This window comes from Mya arenaria, chromosome 4, assembly GCF_026914265.1.
Source record: "Mya arenaria isolate MELC-2E11 chromosome 4, ASM2691426v1".
In the NCBI taxonomy this organism is placed as follows: domain Eukaryota; kingdom Metazoa; phylum Mollusca; class Bivalvia; order Myida; family Myidae; genus Mya; species Mya arenaria.
This window is the reverse complement of record NC_069125.1, coordinates 16,854,966-16,862,630: the sequence shown is the minus strand read 5'-3', so window position 1 is coordinate 16,862,630 and position 7,665 is coordinate 16,854,966.

Genomic DNA, 7,665 nt, shown 5'->3' with positions numbered 1-7,665 from the left:
CTAACATATACATTACTGCCTTCGCTTTTACTTCATTCGGGATTGTTGGGATAAGAGTGAAGTTGTGCAGACAAACTGGTGTTTACTACCAATAAATTTACCTTTGCTGATTGTTCCAAGGCGGTACCTAACAGTCCCTGCTAGACACCCCTAGATTTTTATAGTATATACTTAGTGTGCTGTTTCTGGAATTTTGTGGTGCTGTTTGATGTTTCAGTTGGCGATTGTCTGTCTTTTATGTCATAGGTGTTGACATTTTGCCACTAAGAGGGTATAATGTTTAAACTTTCGAGTACTGAACATGTTTCTTGAGTTTTTCATATAAATGTTACAAAAGAAACTAAGCATTTAAGGGTTTTGAACCGTTGACTTATCGGTGCTTTATCCATCAAATTCATCATCAAGTGTGGACAATTATAGGGTGTGATTGACTTTACGCATCAAAATACCCAATGGCCGCCATCAGCAATTAAAATAATTCTCATTGATACCATTTCAACCAAACAATTGTAGATTCGAACTCCTTTTGAGGAGAGTCGCGTTGACAGACGTAAGGATTTGAAGTGTTAAAACTGCATGTTTACAGATGCTGCTTGGGCTGTCTTAAATGTGCCTTCACGTTTTGTTTTAACGACTTCCGACATGTTTAAATATCAAAAGTTATCTATCAGACTACGTAACTTATCTGTTTAACTGGTGCAATTTAGAAATACGTATTAGGAAAATAGTTCGTTCTTGAAACGAATTAAACTATTATTGGTTATGTAAATTTTGGATTATTTGGAGACTATAAAGAAAAATCAACACTTTAATAAATATGTAATGCCTGAATACAACACCCGTAATATACATTTGATAAAGATACACAATCTAAAATAGTATTATTTGGACGAACGTTTTTTTGTGAGAGACCAAAAGAAACAAAAACTATAACAACACAAAACATTTCATAAAAATATCAATTAGAATTTCTTAATAATATGAGTTCATTTAGAAAACATGTTTTGAACAACATATAACATAGTTTTACGTTTTTACATAATATCTACACTGTCTCCATTTGAACAATTTCCATTGCACTCTTTAAGATGTCTATCCGGTAACAGTGAAGTCTTTGTCTTCTTCTTCCGCTTGGACACCAACAACTTCTTCAGCGTCTTTGTTTGTAGTATTTGAAGACAGTGCTTGCTCTGTTGAGGACTGGGCTCCTCAGAAATAGTTTCAGGTATTTTATGACCAATACCACTTCCTCGTTCGTGACTCCTTAATTCCATCCTTCACTGTGGGCCTCATCTGACCAGCGTCTGCCACCTGCATTTCCATTTGAGACATTTAATAATGGTCCAATATCGCTCACAGTTCTTCTATCGAACAATGGGTGTTCCTGATATCTGTTGTGTTTTTTACTTGATGACCAACGGAACTGCTCTTTTACTGAGCTGAATGATATTTTCCGGTAATATTCCCCGTTTCCACAGCAAAGAGTTTCTTTATTCATCAGTCTAAACCGTTTACTCATGGCCATATAGATGATAAAATTAACAGAAGAATTTATCGTCTCCAAAAGAAAGGCGATTGTCGAGATCAGCATGTACAAATTCTTGTTTTCCCCTACTGGTGAGTACGAACGGAACACATGTGTAGCTATGCTGTTTAATGCTCCTGGAATAATACAAATGAGGAAAACCATTGACACAGTAACCAACATAATCGTGATTTTCTGTTGGTCGTTATAGCCGACAGGGCGGCTACCTCCGTTTTTACTACGAGAACGAAATACTGATGGACTGCTGTTTTCTTGTATAGACATTGACCGCCTCTCTTTCCATGTCCTGTGAACAACCCTGATCATTACTGTGTTCAACACAAAAATCACCACAAGTGGTGCAAATCGAAACAAAACGTTTAAAATAGTTCCATACACGGAGTACAATTTTACATGATGTTTATAAAAATCTGTTATATTCATTATTCGACTTGTAATATTATTTCTCAGCACAATTTCCACGGATTCGTATTTAAATATAAAAGGAATAAACAAAAGACTGGTAAAGAAATATATTATCAAAATAGCTACAAGAGTATTCCGTTTTGTACAAATGGTTTTGGCCTGCATTGGATAAAACACAGCGATGAATCGTTGCACAGATAGTAAAGTCGTTAAACAGGAAGTAAATCTCGCGGTGATAACACTTCCGTAGGCACCAACAAAAGGGTACACCCTAGATCTAAATGCTTCCCCTTCCAGTGGACGCATCTGGCGATATACGTTGATGAAGGTGTACAGGAGACAATGGATGAGAAACAGCGTGTCTGATATGCACAAATTTAACAAGACATAATTGATTTGATTGCGCATACGTTTGTTTGCAAGCACTCTGATACTAAGTGTATTTCCGATGGTTCCCAAAAGGCAAAACACGGGTATTATTATAAACGTAACAATGATTATGACCATTTTTAACGTTTCTTTCGAAACGATCTGGGACCTTAGTTCAGTCGACATCGACTCATTACGCTGAATTGTTATGTTAGACATCTTTATTCATCACTTTTTCATAAGCCTTTTTTGGTTTTAATTTGTCATTGCAGGAAATCCCTGATTTTTTACACATGTGGTTAAAGTCTCATTGGGATAGTTTTTATAAACGATCTATATTTTCTTTTAATCAAAGTAATTTTCGTCTGGTGGAATTACGTGTTTTTCTAAAACGACCCAATCTTGCACCAACGTTGGAACACCTGAAAATATAGGAACTCATTAATAGTTCGGTAGAAATGTTAAAGAACAGTTTATATCATACAGTAATAGTATAATCTCTAGATTAACATCTCGAGAAAGAATAAAAAACACTATTATTAGCAATGCTTGAAAAGTTGTTAATATATTTGAAAGCAAATAGATTCATCATTTGACTACTGAATGACAGATTTTGATTCTATTATTTAGACGTCACTTCTTTTAAATGCTGTTGTCGACTGTGCAAAATCTATTTCAATAATGTTAGCTTATCCCACACAATTTCCGTTTCAGCTATAGTTACAATTTCAGAAACAGAATGAGAACAAAATATTGTCTGCTAAATGAAAGTAACTTTTCTTTATATCAGGACTCCATTAGGATTAAGTGTATGTGATATCCATCCATTCTATTGACAGTTGGTGCTTCAACGTGAGCAAATGTGTCTGAAGCATTACCGCAACATTGTCCTTATTGGCATACGTGTCAATCGACAATAGCAGTTCCGTTCAAGTACCAGCAATGTGTGAGCCATTACAAAGTTCTCCAATCTAAGAGAAACGAAATGATGCATTACGAACCCTCGATTTTATATTATATTGGATTTGAATGGGATAGTAAGAGCTCATGTTTTGTCTGAAAATACTGTTTTTCGAAATAATCTTCTGATACTGTTGAATAAAAAGGTTGACTAATATCTAATCCATATGAATAGTGTCCCTTCATTTGATATTTCCAAAAAGGGCAGACTACTTTGTTATTAGTTTAAACATTGAATATGATTTATATACTTCCAATTTGATTTTCCACTGTATTGAAATTCACCGGTTCTATTTTACAAATCAAGTGTAAGCTGAAGAAGCTGGTTACGATTTGGTGCACTTTTTGATAGAGCATTTAATTTTTGTAATGTTAAATTATTCAAAAGCATAAAACTCTTACCAAAAGTGTTTTTCTAACTTAAAGTGTTCGATAGCAAAAACGCCATTCGTTTACTATTGCCAAACATTGCAATCTTCTACAGAAACACTTTTATTTCAATATATTGGCAAGGAAACATAACAACACAATAAATTTAACATAGAATAAATTGTACAATGAATATAAAAAGAATGGAAACCACAGGGCTAAATCCAAAATATATACATTTAACTACGATTGTATATAAAGACAGCAGTAGCCAGTTATATGATTCTTTGGTTTGGTCGAAGTAAGCCGAAAGGTTGTATTGATCGGTTTATATATATCCAATAATTATCATCGACTTATCAAATTATTTAAATGTTTAAACAAACCAAGAGATAAGCCGTTGGCAATCTATCGATAAATACAATTGGCTGCAGAAGCAAGGTTAAAACGGAATTAAAGCTTAATTAGCGCAGTCAAAAATTGACCATTCTGTCCAGAAATAAGCTTTGCTATATGGTTTTAACTCAGTAAAAAAGGGATAAAAGCAAATCGAATACAAAACTTTATCATTACCCATCTCTTGATTAGAGACGTATTAGTGACTGATGGGAAGAAGAATTTGTCTTAAACATGTTATTGAAAAGTGTTCAGTATTGCCACCTGAGAAACATTTTCTATACCGGATAGATTATACTAAAACTAATATTACTCATGAAATTATGTTGACCGACGTTTTCGCCATACGGATCATATCCATTAAAGTGAATTATTTCTGCAAAACTCATAGAGAGGCCATGACCTCATTAACACTTGACAATGAATGAGACACCTTGTCGAATACCTTATCAGTTAGACAATCGACTATCTATAAAGGAGGAAATATCTTTGAAAAGAAATTCAAATTGCATACAAACTTTGAATTGGCTAGATGTGAGCTGAATATAACCTGAAAGCCAGTTTATCGATAACAATTTAGCCTTTATACACTCTGATTGATGAAGGACATAAGATTACAAGAGTCGTTTCGAGGTGGACATCGTTATACTACTCCACAGCTTGGTTGTAGAAAGACATTTTCCATACTAGCATTTATATGAAAATCCACAGAAACAAGTTCAGTAATCAAACATTGAAACATAAACCCCGTTCAGTGGCACAGGGTCAACGCCAATGACTTAGTTTTTCGCATAAATATTTAGAACAGAAAAAAAAACACTTTCACTTTACAGAAACCTTGAACAGCAATACAAAACACAGCAAACAACCAACTGCATATATCGATATATATACATATACATATACATATACATAACAAGGGTTGATTTTCAAGAAGTATAAGGTACCGACTTGGAATGGTCAGTGAAATTCAAATTTACTACGGGTTTAAACGTATTTGTGTTCACAATCTTATTCTCATCCCAACGATCCCGAATAAAGTAAAAACATCAATGGTAAATTTATCAAAGTATCAATTAATTTGAGGAAACTTAGGAATAAAAATAGTAATAACAAAACTAATAGGTAAACCCCAAGTATTTCTGTGATAGGCCTTATTTGAAGAGTTCTTCAATAATGCTACTGCTCCCGAAGTAAAAATCTATGATATTCCTCATTGATCAGACCTGCAATTGTTTAATTAAAGCTTTAAATGTTTTCAAACAAACCGCTAAACATTTCATGCCAATAAGGTATGGGCACACGTTTGATGTGTTTGTCTCCGAATGTATTGTTAAAAAAAATTCATTGTGATTTTGTTCAAATTGGACCATGATTCCCTCCTAACGATTTAAGGATATAATATGAACCTGTTTGTAAGAAAGCGGCCCTTTTAAAAACTTACATAACTTGTTGCAGCCGTCAATTGAATAAAACATTAAGTCAATATTTAACTTAGAAAGTTGTAAACAAATATCTCAACAAAAAAGTTGAAGGTCCATAGTTTTGATAACCATACATATAGTGGCCTAGAACAATGTTGACGGCATGTCTATTTATGAATTGTGATTAGTTTAATGTGAATCCTTAATTAATATAAACTATTACGATGTCCAATACTATGTGTTGTTAAAAGAAAATAAATATACTACTTGTTGTTTTGAGAAGTCATTGTACAATGGCATAAGGAATAACATGGAAGAACCAGTAACATATTATATATTAATGTCAAGATCAATAATGTTCCTTTCTCCTATCCAAAGACATAATCCGCATTTTCTCGTTAGTCTATATTTGAATAAAACTAATTAAGCAAATCATCGTTTTTTCTGTATATTCGCATAAACAATATATTTTCATTTTAAACGACTAAATCATTAATCGATCTCATTATTTATTTTGCTCGAACAGATATATCAAATTCACAAACAAATGTCGCAATGATATTCACTATCATGATTTCTAGTCAACAAGATGTTTGATCATTACTTCTTCTGAATGAATTAATATATGTTAGATATATAATTAATGCCAAATAGGTTTTATCAGCTAATTTGTGTCATACGTCAATATAAAACTGATCGAAGGAAATACTCCACGGAAAGAAATGATTTTATCTTGTTATCATGCACGTCATGCAGTCAGAGCAAGAATTCAATTTTTCTAAAACACATATTTCACAATGCCACATCGCAGGGCAACGCCGAACAGGAGGCCGATACAGACCAGATGGATTAATACAATAATACATGTAAACTGTCAACAAACATTCAACTACTGCCAATTTCGCCTGATTAAGCGGCATCATATTTCATAAAGGAATCCGACATTTAATTCTTTTTTCAATGTTGTAATTTTTTTTGGGGGGGATTGTTGACCCGTATCAATGCGCTGTCATTTGTAAAGGTTTTGATGCAAAAAGGATAAAAATAAATTAAAGGCATTTTTAATATCAGCAACGTTATGTACGTGCTCCTTGAAATACAATGCACAACTAATGTACTTTGAGTGTCTGAACTTTACACATTGCAAAACTAAGAGGACAAACATGCCTCTTCAAACAAATTATGAAGTCGCCCTTGACAATATGCCAAGTCAACTTCCTTATCCCTTTGTAATCGTTTATATTGAATTTATAACATCTGGTTATGGCCAGGGTTTTGCAAGAACTTTGAAAGAAGAGCAATGGGCGTGAAATATAAGTCATGTTATTAGCCGGATTGTTTTTGTACTTGCCATACCATATGCCATAGGTGTATGTAAGGTGTATGTTAACATACAGATTAATTATTCCGTGATGGGTTCGTAAGAACAAGAATTGTAGCTAATAACACGATGAAAGATACAGGGACAAGCTCAGTAGTCGAAAATTCATACTAGACCCTGTTGAGTGGAAAAGACAAGGACCTAAACAACAATGAACTATAGACACAAATACAATATCAACAGCACATAGACAAATGCAAACACACTAAAACAAACGTATACCACATATACCCACACAAACACCACAAACAAACCATACGTTCATAAAATTCAAACATGTTTACAATCACTTTATTAATTGAAAGAACTATTTAAAATTCTAAGTTACAGTATATATGTCTCTTGGAACTACTTATTGAAAACAGTGCTCGTACATTACAACTGTTGATAGGAAGGTCCGGAATTCCCATTCCTATGTAGCTAGGCACATAATTGTACAGTTCGGAGGATATAGGTTAAGCATTGTGCGTTATGACACATTATGACAAAATACTAGCATCAAAGGTGTAACGACGTGGACGTGTTGATGAGTTAATTATATAGTAACTCTTTGACATTACAAGAATGGATATTACGAGATCATGTTTCCCATATGAAAGGTAATGGAACTAAATGATGTCATTAACCTAGCACTTAGCGATCATTTTTCTGTAAAATGTCCATTACGAAAAAAATAACGCGTAAATGCATTTCAAATGACCTGATTGTAGGAGTTGTTAGATAATAAACTAGCCTAGATTAGATACACAAATATGAAATAAACACATACTAGACGGCTAGCAAACCCCAGTCAGAGTCAACCACGCCAATCAAAG